The following is a 13921-nucleotide window of genomic DNA, read 5'->3' on the forward strand; positions in this document are numbered from 1 at the left end:
GAAATATTTTTTATTTTAATGTTTGATTGTGACATAAATATAAAAAGGTTTAATATTTCTCATGTTGAAGGAGATAAATTTATCTCCTACACATACATAAAAGTGTATGAGTCCTATTTTCACTTTCTCTTTCTTCACTTCACATGGGCCCACATGGATCCTATACACTTTTACGTGTTATCTCTTATATCATAAAAAATGTTAATCTCAAATGAAATGAGGTAAGATATTGTAACAACCAACTAGTGTTATTATCAATCAATTTCACCGTTAGATCGATTATGTTGATCCAACGGTTATATTTATTTCCATCTTTATATGGTTATAATTCCTCATATTTAATACTTTCACATTAAATATAGAAAATCATTATCATACAAAGGTGAAAATAAATATAAAGTATTAAATATGGAGAATCATAATCAATTCTTCCCCTATCAAAATACATATAAATAACGATCTAACAGTGAAATTGATTAGTAGTAATTAATTGTTACAATATTCTTCGCCTGTCAAAATACTTATAAAATATGCAGAATAGCTTCTAAACTTCATTATAAGTTTTTTTTATCACGTTTGGCAAGTTGTTCATAAAAAAAAAAAAAATAGCTTATATACCTATATATACCTTAGTTGGCGTCTTCACAGGCCACAAGCTTCTCCTACATTCAGCAAAAGTATACATAGTGTTGATAGCATCAGCAAGAAGAAGCAGCAAAGATGTTTAACATCTTCAACAAGGGCCAAAAGATCAAGGGGACTGTGGTGTTGATGGCCAAAAATGTTTTGGGCTTCGACACTGCCACCGGCTTAGCTGGCCAACCACTTGATAGTGCCACTGCCTACTTAAGCCGTAGCGTCTCCTTGCAGTTGATCAGTACTACCAAGACTGATGGTTTGTACTTTGTTTTCTCTATCCTTCTTTCTAAGTTCTTAATAACCTGAGCGAGTGTTTGGTACAGAAGATATATTTTTATCAGAAACACAAATTTATCGGGAACATGGTGAGAAAAATATATTGCCTGATAAATTAAGAAAATGTGTATGGTAGGATAAAGATTTTCAGAAAAAATTGAGTTAAATTTACCGATATTATATTTGATTGATAGTAAATAAATGATGAAAATGTTAATAAAGTTACGAAACTATCCATGAATAGGACTGAATCTCATAGAACAGGGCTCATAAACAAGAGTGTTTTTGTCTTTAAAAATTGTTATTAGCTTCTCCCATCATGGATAGTTTTATATATCATGTTCTCAGAGGTCATCTTACGGTTGCAAATTATGTGGAAAAAAATTTGATGTGTTCAAAAGTTTCCAACCACTATTTTAACAAACCTTCCTATCAAATATGACTAACCTTTTTTTCCAACCCCACTTTTCAGGGCAATTTTTTTGCATCCTACCAAACACTCCCTTAAAGGGATCATCTAAAAGAAATATATATAAAAAAAAAACCATGATGGTATCACAATATTAGAGCTTTCCTTAAGTGTGTTCAAAAGAACTAAAAAAATTGAATTGAATTAAACTGCACTTAAAATATTAAATTTTAAAAATCAATTCTTGAATTGAACTGTTTTTTAAATATCAATTCTTGAACTGAACTGTTTTATGAACCAAACTAGTTTTTTAAACAAGTTTAAGAACTGAATTGATCTACAAAATCATGAACCGAAATGCTTTTCTTTTTTTCTTTTTCTCTTCTTTTTATATATTTTTCTTCCTTATTTATTTTGTTCCTTTTTTTTTTGTAAACATTTTGTTCCTTCTTTTATCTTTATTTTTAGGAAAAAGTATTTCTCCAGTCACTGGAGATATCTCCAATGAGCTCAAAACAACATCGTTTTGGGTTATAAGATTAAAAAATTATAATCATAAAGATTAATATAAACCTATAATATATTAGAATTAAAAAAGCACATTGATTTTCATCATAAAACGACATCGTTTTGGGCTCATCGAATATAACTTATCTCCATTTTCTGAAAAATCATTTACCCTTATTTTATTACTTTAATTTCCTAGTTTTTTATTTTTATTTTTTCTCTTATATATTTCTCTCTCTTATTTTTACTTTATTTTATTTTTTAATTGCTTAGTGCTTTTTTTCCATATTTGTGGTATTATTTATATTTATAATTGATTTTTCTCAATATCTTCATACTTTTCATATGGTTTGAAAACTGGTTCAAAAATCAGTTTTAAGGGTGTGCAAAAAATATCACAAAAAATATTACACTTAAAAAAATTAATTTTTAAAAATCAATTCTTGAACTAAACTGTTTTTAAAAACTAGTTTTTTATTTTATTTTTCCTTTTTTCTCATATGTATTTTTTTATTTTTAAAAATGTATTGCTTTTTTAATTTTAGTATCATTTATATATATTTTTGTCCTCCAATCTTTTTATAATTTTTATTTGGATTCAAAATTAATTTTTAAAATTAATTTAAAATTGAATCGAACTAGTTATGAACCAGTTCAAAACTAAACTGAACTAATAAATCAATTCAATTTTAAGAACTGAATTATTTTTTCCAAGGTTGTTGGATCGCATTCTGTATCGTGTATCGTTTGGTCATTTTTTGTATCATGTATCATGAATCATATTTAACCGAAGATACAAAAACATAATAAAAAATAATTTGAAAATATATGTATTAAAATATTTATTAATTATTTTCTTTATAAGTATAAATTTTTCGTATTATTTTTTAGTTTAAATCACAAATCAAATCTTTATTTTATTTTCTTTATTAATATTAATTTTTTTTTACAAATTAATTTAAATCATAAATCAAATCTTATTTCTTTTTTATATTAAATTATAATTTTGGTTTGATTTTCGTATTGTATCATCACGATACGTATCTTATCGTCCGATACAAATTCCTTTCCAATACAATCCACGATATGCATTGTTGTGCTTGTGAATCGTATCGTGTATTATACGATACTGATAACTATGGTTTTTTCCATTTGGATTTGGTTCGACAAAGAAATCAAACCGAACTGAACCATGCATACCCCTACCTTTCGTGGTCAAATGGTCATGAGTTCGATTTTTTATCTCTTATTTTAAGAAAAAAATATAATAATTAAATATTATGAAGCTTTTTAGCACAGAATGACGGGATTTGGTACATTGTTCACCCTTCAAACCCAACTGTTCTGTAGTGTATTAGAGAAATATAATATAAAATTATTAGTGTATCTTTACCTAACAGCTAAAATTTTTGGATTGAAATGATTTATTACGAGGAAGGTTATACTTACAACCTATTTTCATTAACAAACATATTTTATCTGTTAATTTTAGTCAATCAACGGTTATCATTTATTGTGAATTTATAATTAATTAATGAGTTTCATTTGCGAAAATAATAATCATTGATTGATGGAAATTAATGGTTAAAATATGATTGTAAGAGGTTATAAACGAAAATAAGTTATAAATATAATTTTTCTTATATATTATATATCATTTTACTTCGATATTAATTATATTTTTAATCTTAATTGTTGATTATATTTATATTTAACGACTATAATCTATTATATAGATTGTAAATTATTAGATGCAAGTTGATTAATGATTCAAATTTATACGGGTGTAAATTCAGTCACTTAAATATATACTTTTAAATTTTGAACTTGCAATTTAGTATGCTAACTGAGCCCGCCTTATGACAACAAATAAGGTTCCATATGTAGAATTAGAGTAAACACCCTTTTTGGTCTCTGAAAATATCTACGAAATCCTTTTTAGCCCCTAGCAATAAAAAAAGATCAAATTGGTCCCTAAAATTATGAAAAAAGGGCTACATTAGTCCTTATGTAACTCCTTCATCACTAACGTGGCCCTTTTTGCATACTGTTAGGGACCAATTTGATCCTTTTTTATTGCCAGGGACTAAAAAAGATTTCATAAATATTGTCAGGAACCAAAAAAGATGTTTACTCGTAGAATTATTACGGGGAAATTACTTCTCATGTATCAGAAAATCTCCCTGGCCACAGACATAGTTTTTAAAGTGGACTCCATCACTTAATAAAAATAAAATAAAATTAATGACACTACTTCTCATGAATGTGCAGGTAAACTTTCCTTATGTCAATGAGAAGTGACAACTGTAAACCCCATTAATTATTAGGAATTAAAAATATCATGCTACATAATATAATTTTTTTTATATACACATTCAAAATGATATAGGACTTATTCCAATTTTTTTGGTCTTTTTCTATGCAATAAAATTCATAATATTTATATGCCTATAACATGATACTTTTAATATTATATTCATAAAATCCTTAATTATTCATAATTTGTTATTTGTGTCATGTGAAAGTCTCCTCCTCGTGATTGTCGTTCACTGTTTCTACAGGTAGTGTTTGGTTGAGGGATTCTCAAAATTTCCCCATCTAAGTGCATGTGACAATTCTTGTTCTCCTTGTTTGGTTGAAAGATTTTATAACTTTTATCCATCAAACACATTTGTCTATCTAAGTAGAAATGTGTGTTAAGAAGGTAAAAAACACTGTTGATAAATGCTGTTTGAGACATGGTATTCTTGTCAAAAACTGGAGAAATGAAAAAGTGGATGAAGACAACGGCATTAATACTCTTCTTCTTATATGTTGCAATGGTACAAAATTTTATAGAAAAGGTTGCTTTCGTAAATTCTATCTATTTCCCCATCAAATTTTTATTTTCAACCAAACACACATTCAAAAATTTCACTCAATTTTTCTGATAAAATTTTGCCAAACCAAACAACTTTTTTAAAATTTTCCTATCTAACTCAATTTCCCTACAGATCCTTAGTATTTACATTTTCTTAGTATTACAAAGTTTCTCCTCAACCAAACACTACCTCAGAGACAAGTCACCGATGTAACGTATTTGAATTTGACAATAAAATATTACTCTTGCCGTTCAATATTGTCTCGTATTTGAATTTGACAATAAAATATTACTCTTGAATTCATATAATAGTATATAAATTATGTAGAAAAAAAATATTCACGCAAGTATCAATATTTTAAGATTATTCGATCGATCACTGACTCATTCATTGGAATTTTATTTGTTGGAAGTGGAAATGGTAAACTTGGGACAGAAACCTTTATGCAGAAGCATATTCCAACGTTACCAACCTTGGGAGCAAGGCAGGATGGTTTCGAAATTTATTTTGATTGGGATAGTGATTTCGGAATACCAGGAGCATTTTACATTAAAAACTTTATGCAAGCTGAGTTCTTCCTTGTCAGTGTCACACTTGAAGACATTCCAAATCATGGAACCATTCACTTTGTTTGTAACTCATGGGTTTACAACGCTGAGTGTTACAAAAAGGACCGCATTTTCTTCGACAATAATGTAAGCTCTCCCACCAAACGAGTAGTTATGATATTTAAATACTGTTTTTCTAACGCTAACAAAATTTAGCCCATTTTTAAATTTATTACACATATCATTAAATAAATATAAAATTATTAATATAATCTCACACTATGACTTAAATTTTTTAATTATTAATACAAAAAGGACCATATATATATATATATATATATATATGGCTTATCGTTTCTTAAACTGTTTAAGATGACTTTATCTCCGGTCACTAAATCATAACCGTACAAAGATTGATCAATGCTGATAAAGGAAAAGAGAAAAAAAAAGAATTATAACAATTTAAAGATGAATAAATTAATATAAAGAACTAAATAAATTAAACGAAGTAGTTTTGGTGTGACTTGAGATAAAAATATCTCAAGGAGCTTGAGAAATATTTTTTGATATCAAAAAATATTTATCCAGTCACTGAAGATAACTTTATCTGCAGTGAACTCAAAACTACGTCGTTTTGAGTTGTAAGATTAAAAAATTATAATGATAAAAACAAATATATCTCTACAATTAATTAAAATTGCAAAAACACCTTAATTTTTGACACAAAACAACGTCTTTTTGGGCTCACCAGAGATAATTTATTTTCATTGACTAAAGAAATCATTTACCTATATATATATTGGGAGTAACATTTCTCCAACCAAATTATCCTTTTTAACATTATGGATAGTACGTAGTTATAACGTTAAAGTTACTTTTTTTTTTCTCTCCTTAGTCACTTTTCAGAACGATGTCGTTTTGGAATAGAAAAATTCAAATATTAGAATGATAAACATTATTATAATCCTGAAATAAATTAAAATCATCATAATTTCTGCCTTAAAATGATATCATTTCAATGAATATTAGACAAAATTGTCTGAAGTAATTTTAAAAGAAAATGAACCCTTATAATTATATACGATTCGTACTATATAATTAAAAGATATCTGGTTGAAAAAATATTTTTTCCATATATATTTCATTTACAATGAAGAAAATCATTACACATATTGCAGGCGTATCTTCCAAGAGAAACACCAGCTCCGCTCGTTAAATATAGAGCAGAGGAGTTGCAAAATTTAAGAGGAGATGGAACTGGGGAGCGCAAAGAATGGGAAAGGATCTATGATTATGATGTCTATAATGATTTGGGAAATCCAGATAGCAGTGGAAACCTTGCTCGCCCAGTCCTTGGAGGGTCTAGCACCTATCCCTACCCTCGTAGGGTTAGAACCGGTAGAAAACCAACCAGGAAAGGTTAGACTTCTATTTTTTAATTTATGATTCAATTTATTTTAATTCCCCCCCCCCCCCTCTCTGGCTATGGTTTATTAATTTTTGGTTTTTGGGTCACACAGTTTGTGTCGTGCTTATATTTATTTTACTATTATTTGATTCTTAACAGATCCTAAGAGTGAGCAACCAGGGGAGCTTCATGTTCCCAGAGATGAAAATTTCGGTCACTTGAAGTCATCAGACTTCCTTGGAAATGGAATATTATCTTTATCTCACGACGTTTTACCTCTGTTTAATTCTGCTATTTTTGATTTAAATATCATACCGGATGAGTTTGATAGCTTCGATGAAGTGCGTGGACTCTATGAAGGTGGTATTACTGTTCCTACTACTCATGGTGAACAAGCGCTTAAGTTTCCAAGTTCCAACACCTCATGTCATCAAAGGTATACATCTTTATTTAACCACCCTTAGTTAACATGACACTTATTTATTAGCATCATATTCAACATCAACAGAAAATTTGTGCATTTGTTGAATTAATCCAATTTGACAAATATTTTATTATTTGGAGCAGTGAGTAAATCTGCATGGATGACTGATGATTAATTTTCAAGAGAGATGATTGCTGGTGTAAATCCTTGTGTCATTCGCCTTCTTCAAGTTAAAGTAAATCCTTTTAATGTTAAACGGTGAATTTGTTAAAATGGTTTGAATTGGCCTATAATGAAGAGTCACATCTTTCATTATATTATTCTTTAATAATGGTAGGAGTTCCCACCACAAAGCAAGCTAGATGCCACTGTCTACGGTGATCAAACTAGTACAATAACAAAAGAACACTTGGAGACTAATCTGAACGGGGTCACAATAGATGAGGTAATGATTTGAATGTGTTTCACTATAAAATACCATATTAAGAATTTCTAGTAATGCATTGCACTTAAAGCCATAATAGTATGTGATTCGAAGCTATGAAACAAAGTGATTGAAATTAAATTTACGGAACAGGCACTTAGTGGTCAGAGATTATTCATATTAGATTACCATGACGCATTCATGCCGTATTTGAGAAGGATAAACACAATTGCAAAGGCTTATGCCACGAGGACAATCCTGTTCTTGAAATATGATGGGACTCTAAAGCCACTGGCCATTGAATTAAGTTTGCCACATCCAAATGGAGACCAGTTTGGTGCCGTGAGTAAAGTCATCTTGCCTGCAGATCAAGGCGTTGAAAGTACAGTTTGGCTATTGGCCAAGGCTTATGTTGTTGTGAATGACTCGTGCTACCACCAGCTCATGAGCCACTGGTATGAACTCTGCTAGCGAGATCTACAAACAAGTTTAGTCCTGCGTATATAAGAAATTATCATTAATGTTTTTTCATGGGGTCACAGGTTAAATACTCATGCAGTGGTTGAGCCATTTTCCATAGCAACAAACAGGAATCTCAGTGTAATCCATCCTATTTATAAACTTCTATATCCTCACTATCGTGAAACCATCAATATCAATGGACATGCTCGACAATCAATAATTAAAGCAGGTGGTATTATAGAGAAAACATTTTTGCCTGGACCGTATTCTGTGGAGATGTCTTCAGCGGTTTACAAGGATTGGGTTTTTACTGATCAAGCATTACCAAATGATCTCATCAAGAGGTAATCCTAATACATATAAACCACTAGAAAAGAAAATTAAACTTAGAACTTGCAGTTATTAGGCACTAAAGGTATGAAGGTTTGAAATATAATGTTTTATAATAGAAACACGAACTTACACAATTGTGGGACTACAAAACATAAAAGTTCCTCTTTAGTGATTGCAAAAATTAGGAATGACTTGCGCTTAATAACAATTTTATTTGCTTGAATGATTCAGAGGATTGGCAGTCAAGGATCCCTCTTCACCCCATGGTCTTCGCCTTGTGATAGAGGACTACCCCTATGCTGTTGATGGACTAGAGATATGGGATGCTATTAAGACATGGGTCCAAGACTATGTTTCCTTGTATTACACGACAAATGTGGCTATTCTAAATGACACTGAACTGCAAGCTTGGTGGAAGGAAGCTGTAGAAAAGGGTCATGCTGACTTAAAAGATAAGCCATGGTGGCCTAAGTTGCAGACTATTGAAGAACTGATTCAAACTTGCTCTACTATCATATGGACTGCTTCGGCTCTCCATGCAGCTGTTAATTTTGGACAATATCCTTATGGAGGTTTTGTCCTGAACCGTCCAACTCTTAGCAGAAGATTGATCCCAGAAAAGGGAACTCCAGAATATGATGAGATGGTGAAGAGTCCTCAAAAGGCTTATTTGAGAACAATTACACCCAAGTACCAAACCCTTGTTGACCTTTCAGTGATTGAGAAATTGTCAAGTCATGCTTCTGATGAGGTCTACCTTGGGGAGAGGGATAATCCAAACTGGACATCTGACTCAACGGCGTTACAAGCCTTCAAGAAGTTTGGAAGCAAGTTGGCAGAAATTGAGGGGAATATCACAGGGAGGAACAACAATTCAAGTCTGAGAAACCGATTGGGGCCAATTCAACTTCCCTACACTTTGCTCCTTCCTACAAGTAATGAAGGGTTGACTTTCAGAGGAATTCCCAACAGTATCTCTATCTGAAAAGAGTGTGTAGCTTCCTAATCTATTGTAAATAAACATAAATGATATCTCTATTTGAAAAGAGTGTGTGATCTCCTTATATATTGTACTTTCTAATAAACATAGATGATGTCTCTCCATCTGAAAATAGTGTGTGTTTTCCGTATCTTTTGTAGTTTGTAATAAACGTAGATGATGCTTGTCTATGTATAGTTAATGATATCTTTATGTTTGTAATACTGTATCTGGATGTTCTTGGTTTGCATCTTTGCATATAATAAAGCGTGTTTTCCCTATCAATTAGTATTTAGTACAAGTTATGTTCACCAGGAGTATGTAGAAGCATTTAGGTTTATAGTTTTTCCTGAGAGTCCCAATTTATGAATATAAAAAATTGAAATACAACTATAACGAATCATTATAAACAATATGGGAGTAATGTCTTTTATATGTAACAATGCTAATTTGCTCTAACAGAGCAGTGTGTAATTTGGGTTGTACATGATGAATGATGCAGGAAGGTGAGGAGAATTCATTCAACAGAAAAGTTTGATGAGCAAAAACACTAAATTAAAAACGAAAAAAAAAAATCCTGTAAATTTATTATGCTGAAAAGCTTATTTGAACAGCATAATTTGACTTATGTTTGAACTAGAGTGGATTGTAGGGAAAATTTAAAAGGGGTTGTTTGGACTTTGGATGTGTGAAAATAATAGAAGTGATCGGAAGGAAGAGCTAGTCACTTGACCATTCTGTACACAATGTAGATCAATGTTTAGCAGTGTTTTCAATTAGCTTTCTCTGTTAGTTTATACCTTTCAACTATAGCAATAAGACAATCCATATATACAAGAGTATCCTAGCCAAATACTTAGACAGAATCCACCCACATGTCCAATAACAAATTTTCAGAAGAACTACCTTCCTCTTCATGCTAAGTTGCTCACTAACACTGAAAGTTAGACCAAGTGTAAAATTATTCTAAGCATATGTTAGATTATAATAGTTTATGTTATTTTTTTATTTATTGTTTTTTGAGTTATCAAAGAGGAAGGGGAGGACAGATCTACATAAAAATGAACAGCAAACTGCCAAAAATGATATAAAAAATATTGCTTGTTAACCCATGACGCAAGAACATTCTACATGCATGTCAGTAATCAATTATTCATTTGTAAACTCAACTCTATACAATAACCAATAATTGCTTTTTCTTTTCCATTTTTCCCTTTCGATGCAGTTACCGTAATAATACAGGAGCTAACTTAAAACAACCCCAAATCAAGAGTACCAACTTTGAATCATCAAAACTATTAATAATAATAATAATAATAATAATAATAATAATAATAATAATAATAATAAAACAGTAGGATTTGAATTGTGGAAACGAACCAGACAGTTGTGTTTGACGGCATCAACAATCGAAACACATAATTCTTATTTGCAATTGAAGAAAGAAATATAAAACAACTAAGGAAGAAAAGAGGAAAAAAATTTACATTAGTAAGTTGAGGCCTCGAAGAAATCCAAACCGCAGAGAGGGATTAGAGGAGAGGTTGAAATTTCTTTTATTATTTTCTTTACGCCAAACTTAAAAAGTTTACTTCAATTGTTCAAAGTTTTACCAAAAACAGTTTCAACCACACTTAGATCATAATCTCAACTAATCATAATCTCAATTAAACTTTATCATTTCTCTATCATATTGAGATTTTAATTTAAGGAAAAAGTATTTCTCAGGTCATTGAAAGATAAAGTTATCTCTAGCTCAAAATCATGTCGTTTTGGGTTATAAGTTTAAAAAATTATAATGATAAAGACTAATATAACACTGTAATATCTTAGAATTATAAAAAATCTTCATTTCTGTCCCAAAACGATGTCGTTTTAGGCTCACAGGGAATAACTTATCTCCATTGACTAGAGAAATCATTTACCTTAATTTAATGGTGTCAGAGATTGGAATGATGTAAGATAAGCATAAAAAAATAAGTAGAATAATTTATCCCCAAATAATAATGCCTTGAAAAATCTCAATGACTCATTTAAGTTTTGAAAATTTTACTAATATTGTTTAAAAAAATTTAATTTAAATGCATTGAGATAAATCTTGAAATTAAATGTTAATATGAAATTAAATGACAAATATAAAAGATTTCACATAATATTGTATTAAAAAATTTAATTTTTTAAAAGTAATTAAAAAATAATAAAATTTCTTACCTTGTTATAAATAACATGACTCTTGGATGTCCAAAACCCCAAAATATTATGACTTATGTATGTTTAAAGCCAAATTGTAACCACCGAAGAAGAGTAATTATGGTCATTTATCCTATTATCTCCGACCGGAACAATAAATAGGAAAGAGTTGGAGGTGAGATAAAAAAAAATTCTTATAGAACCATTTGAAAAATATGAGTATAGAAAATAATATTTTTCTTATATAACATAAAAAAATGTATTACCCTAACAGCAATTACCTTTACTCTCTTTTAAGAGAATCCCATTTTAGGAATATAAAAAAAAAAATCCATATTTTACAACAATAACGAACCGTTATAAAGAGTATGAGAATTATTTCTTTCAAATAAAGCAAATGCTAATTTGCTTTAACGAAGTAATGTGTAATTTGGTTTGTACATGATTAATGTTCAGGGATAGGAAGTGGTGAGAATTCATTCAGAAGAAAATTTTGATCAGCAAAAACACTAAATTGAAAAGATTAAAAAAATCATGTACATTTATTATGCTGAAAAGCTTGTTGACTTATGTTTGGACTTGAGTGGATTGTATGGAAAACACAAAAGAAATTGTTCGGATTTTGGAGTCGTAAAAATGATAGAAATGTGGGAAGGCAGAGCTAGTTACTTAATCACTCTGTATTTTCATGATTTCATCAGTTCAGAGGAAAATGAGAAATGGAGAATGTAGATCAATGTTTATCAGTGTTTTCAATAGCCATTCTCTGTTACTTTATACCTTCTAACGTTTAGCAATAACACAATCTACATATACAAGAATATCATAGTCAAATAATTATACAGAGTCAATCTATATATGTATCTAGTAACCAATTTCCAGAACTTCCTTCCTCTTCATGCTAAGTTGCTCACTAACACTGAAATTTAGACCGAGTTTATAATACTTCTAAGCATATGTTAGTGTTGTGATTTTGGAAAGGTATTTCCCAAACAATAAAGACCACAGAAGACTAAAGGCCTGTTTGGATGAGTTTTTTTTTTCTCCTGAAGTTGTTGTTTTTTTTTTAAAAAAAAGCACTTTTCACTTTTAGTTGGTTTGAATGTCTGCTTTTAAAAAAAAGCAGAAGTCACAAAAAAAATTAAAAACTTACTTTTGTTTGAAGCTAAAAATTTTAACTTCTAAAAAGAGCACAAGTCAAAAGTCAAATATTTTTTTTAAAATCGAAATATTTTTATAAAAATATAAATAGCTTTAACTTTTGTAAAAAATACTTCTAAAATAAGAAAGATATAAAAATTACTTTTTTTAAAAGTGCAAACAAACAGGTCTCTAAGAACATAAAAAGACATGAAGAAGAAAAACGAGACACAAGGATTTACAGATTCAGAAAAACGAAATACAGTCAACAGTTAGATTATAATACTCTGATTTTTTATTTTATTTTTTTGGTTGTCAAAGTTGAAGGGGAGGACAGATCTACATAAATATGAACTGCAAACAGCCACAAATCATATAAAATATTGGTTGTTAATCCAACAAAATGTAAACCAGCACAAACATGGTAAATGCATTTCAGTAATCAATTATTCATTTATAAACTCCACTTAATATCTAACGGGTATAGCTCTGTTGATGACACAAGTTGAGTATAGTGGAAAGAAATTCAGGATTCAATTCCAATCAAATACGTTTTTGGGAAGAGACAAGAAACTAAGCCCAACTCAGGATTAGTCTCAGAACTGGTTCAAAGAGTTGAAACTTATAGAAATAATACCCAAAAAGGTAATTAGGTCATTATAAAAAAAACTGGTTTTTCTTTGGATTTACACCATATTACATGACTTACATAGCTAGCATAAAACCTCAAATAAATAAAACAACAATGAAAGAAAAAAATAAAGGGAAAAAACATTTATCAGGCAAAAGTGTCTTCTCCAAAAATAAATCTTTGGTGCTACTGTTGCATCAAGATTCAGTGCATTCCATTAATGGGAGCATTACACATCATAGGAGAGAAAAAAAATTTGGCAGAAATAAAACTTTAGCTGACATGTAATATTTTTATTGGTGGGATGTACTGAATCTTTGCTGTAACAGTAGCCCCAAAAATTTATTCCTATTAATGACTTTCTTCCGTGCCAACACAGATCACTTTTTAAAGATGGGCCCTATCACTTTTTCTTTATGTAACAGGAGAAGTTAAAAGCCCAAAAGTAAATTACCTCAGAATGTAAAGGCCCGGAAGAATTCCTAACCGCAAAGAAAAGATTCGAGAAGTGATGTATATAATATGAGATTTTCATATAATTTATTGCACTCGTTCAAAATTTTTGTAACAAAAATGGCTTAAAAAATCACCTGAAAATTTTAGTAATATTTTTTAAAAATTTAATTTTGATGCGTTGAGATAAAGTTGAAATAAGATGTTAATATCAAATTAAACTTTAGGTAAAATTAA

At 29.8% G+C, this 13921-nt stretch overlaps 1 pseudogene; it reads left to right on the plus strand.

Annotated features, from left to right (window-relative positions):
• Positions 1-720: 720 nt before the first annotated feature.
• Positions 721-9276, plus strand: LOC133304251 (seed linoleate 9S-lipoxygenase-like; annotated as a pseudogene).
• Positions 9277-13921: the final 4645 nt, after the last annotated feature.

The sequence above is a fragment of the Gastrolobium bilobum genome, unplaced genomic scaffold, assembly GCF_033153095.1.
Source record: "Gastrolobium bilobum isolate Gb01-03AN ecotype WA unplaced genomic scaffold, APGP_CSIRO_Gbil_v1 utg5599, whole genome shotgun sequence".
Taxonomy (NCBI): domain Eukaryota; kingdom Viridiplantae; phylum Streptophyta; class Magnoliopsida; order Fabales; family Fabaceae; genus Gastrolobium; species Gastrolobium bilobum.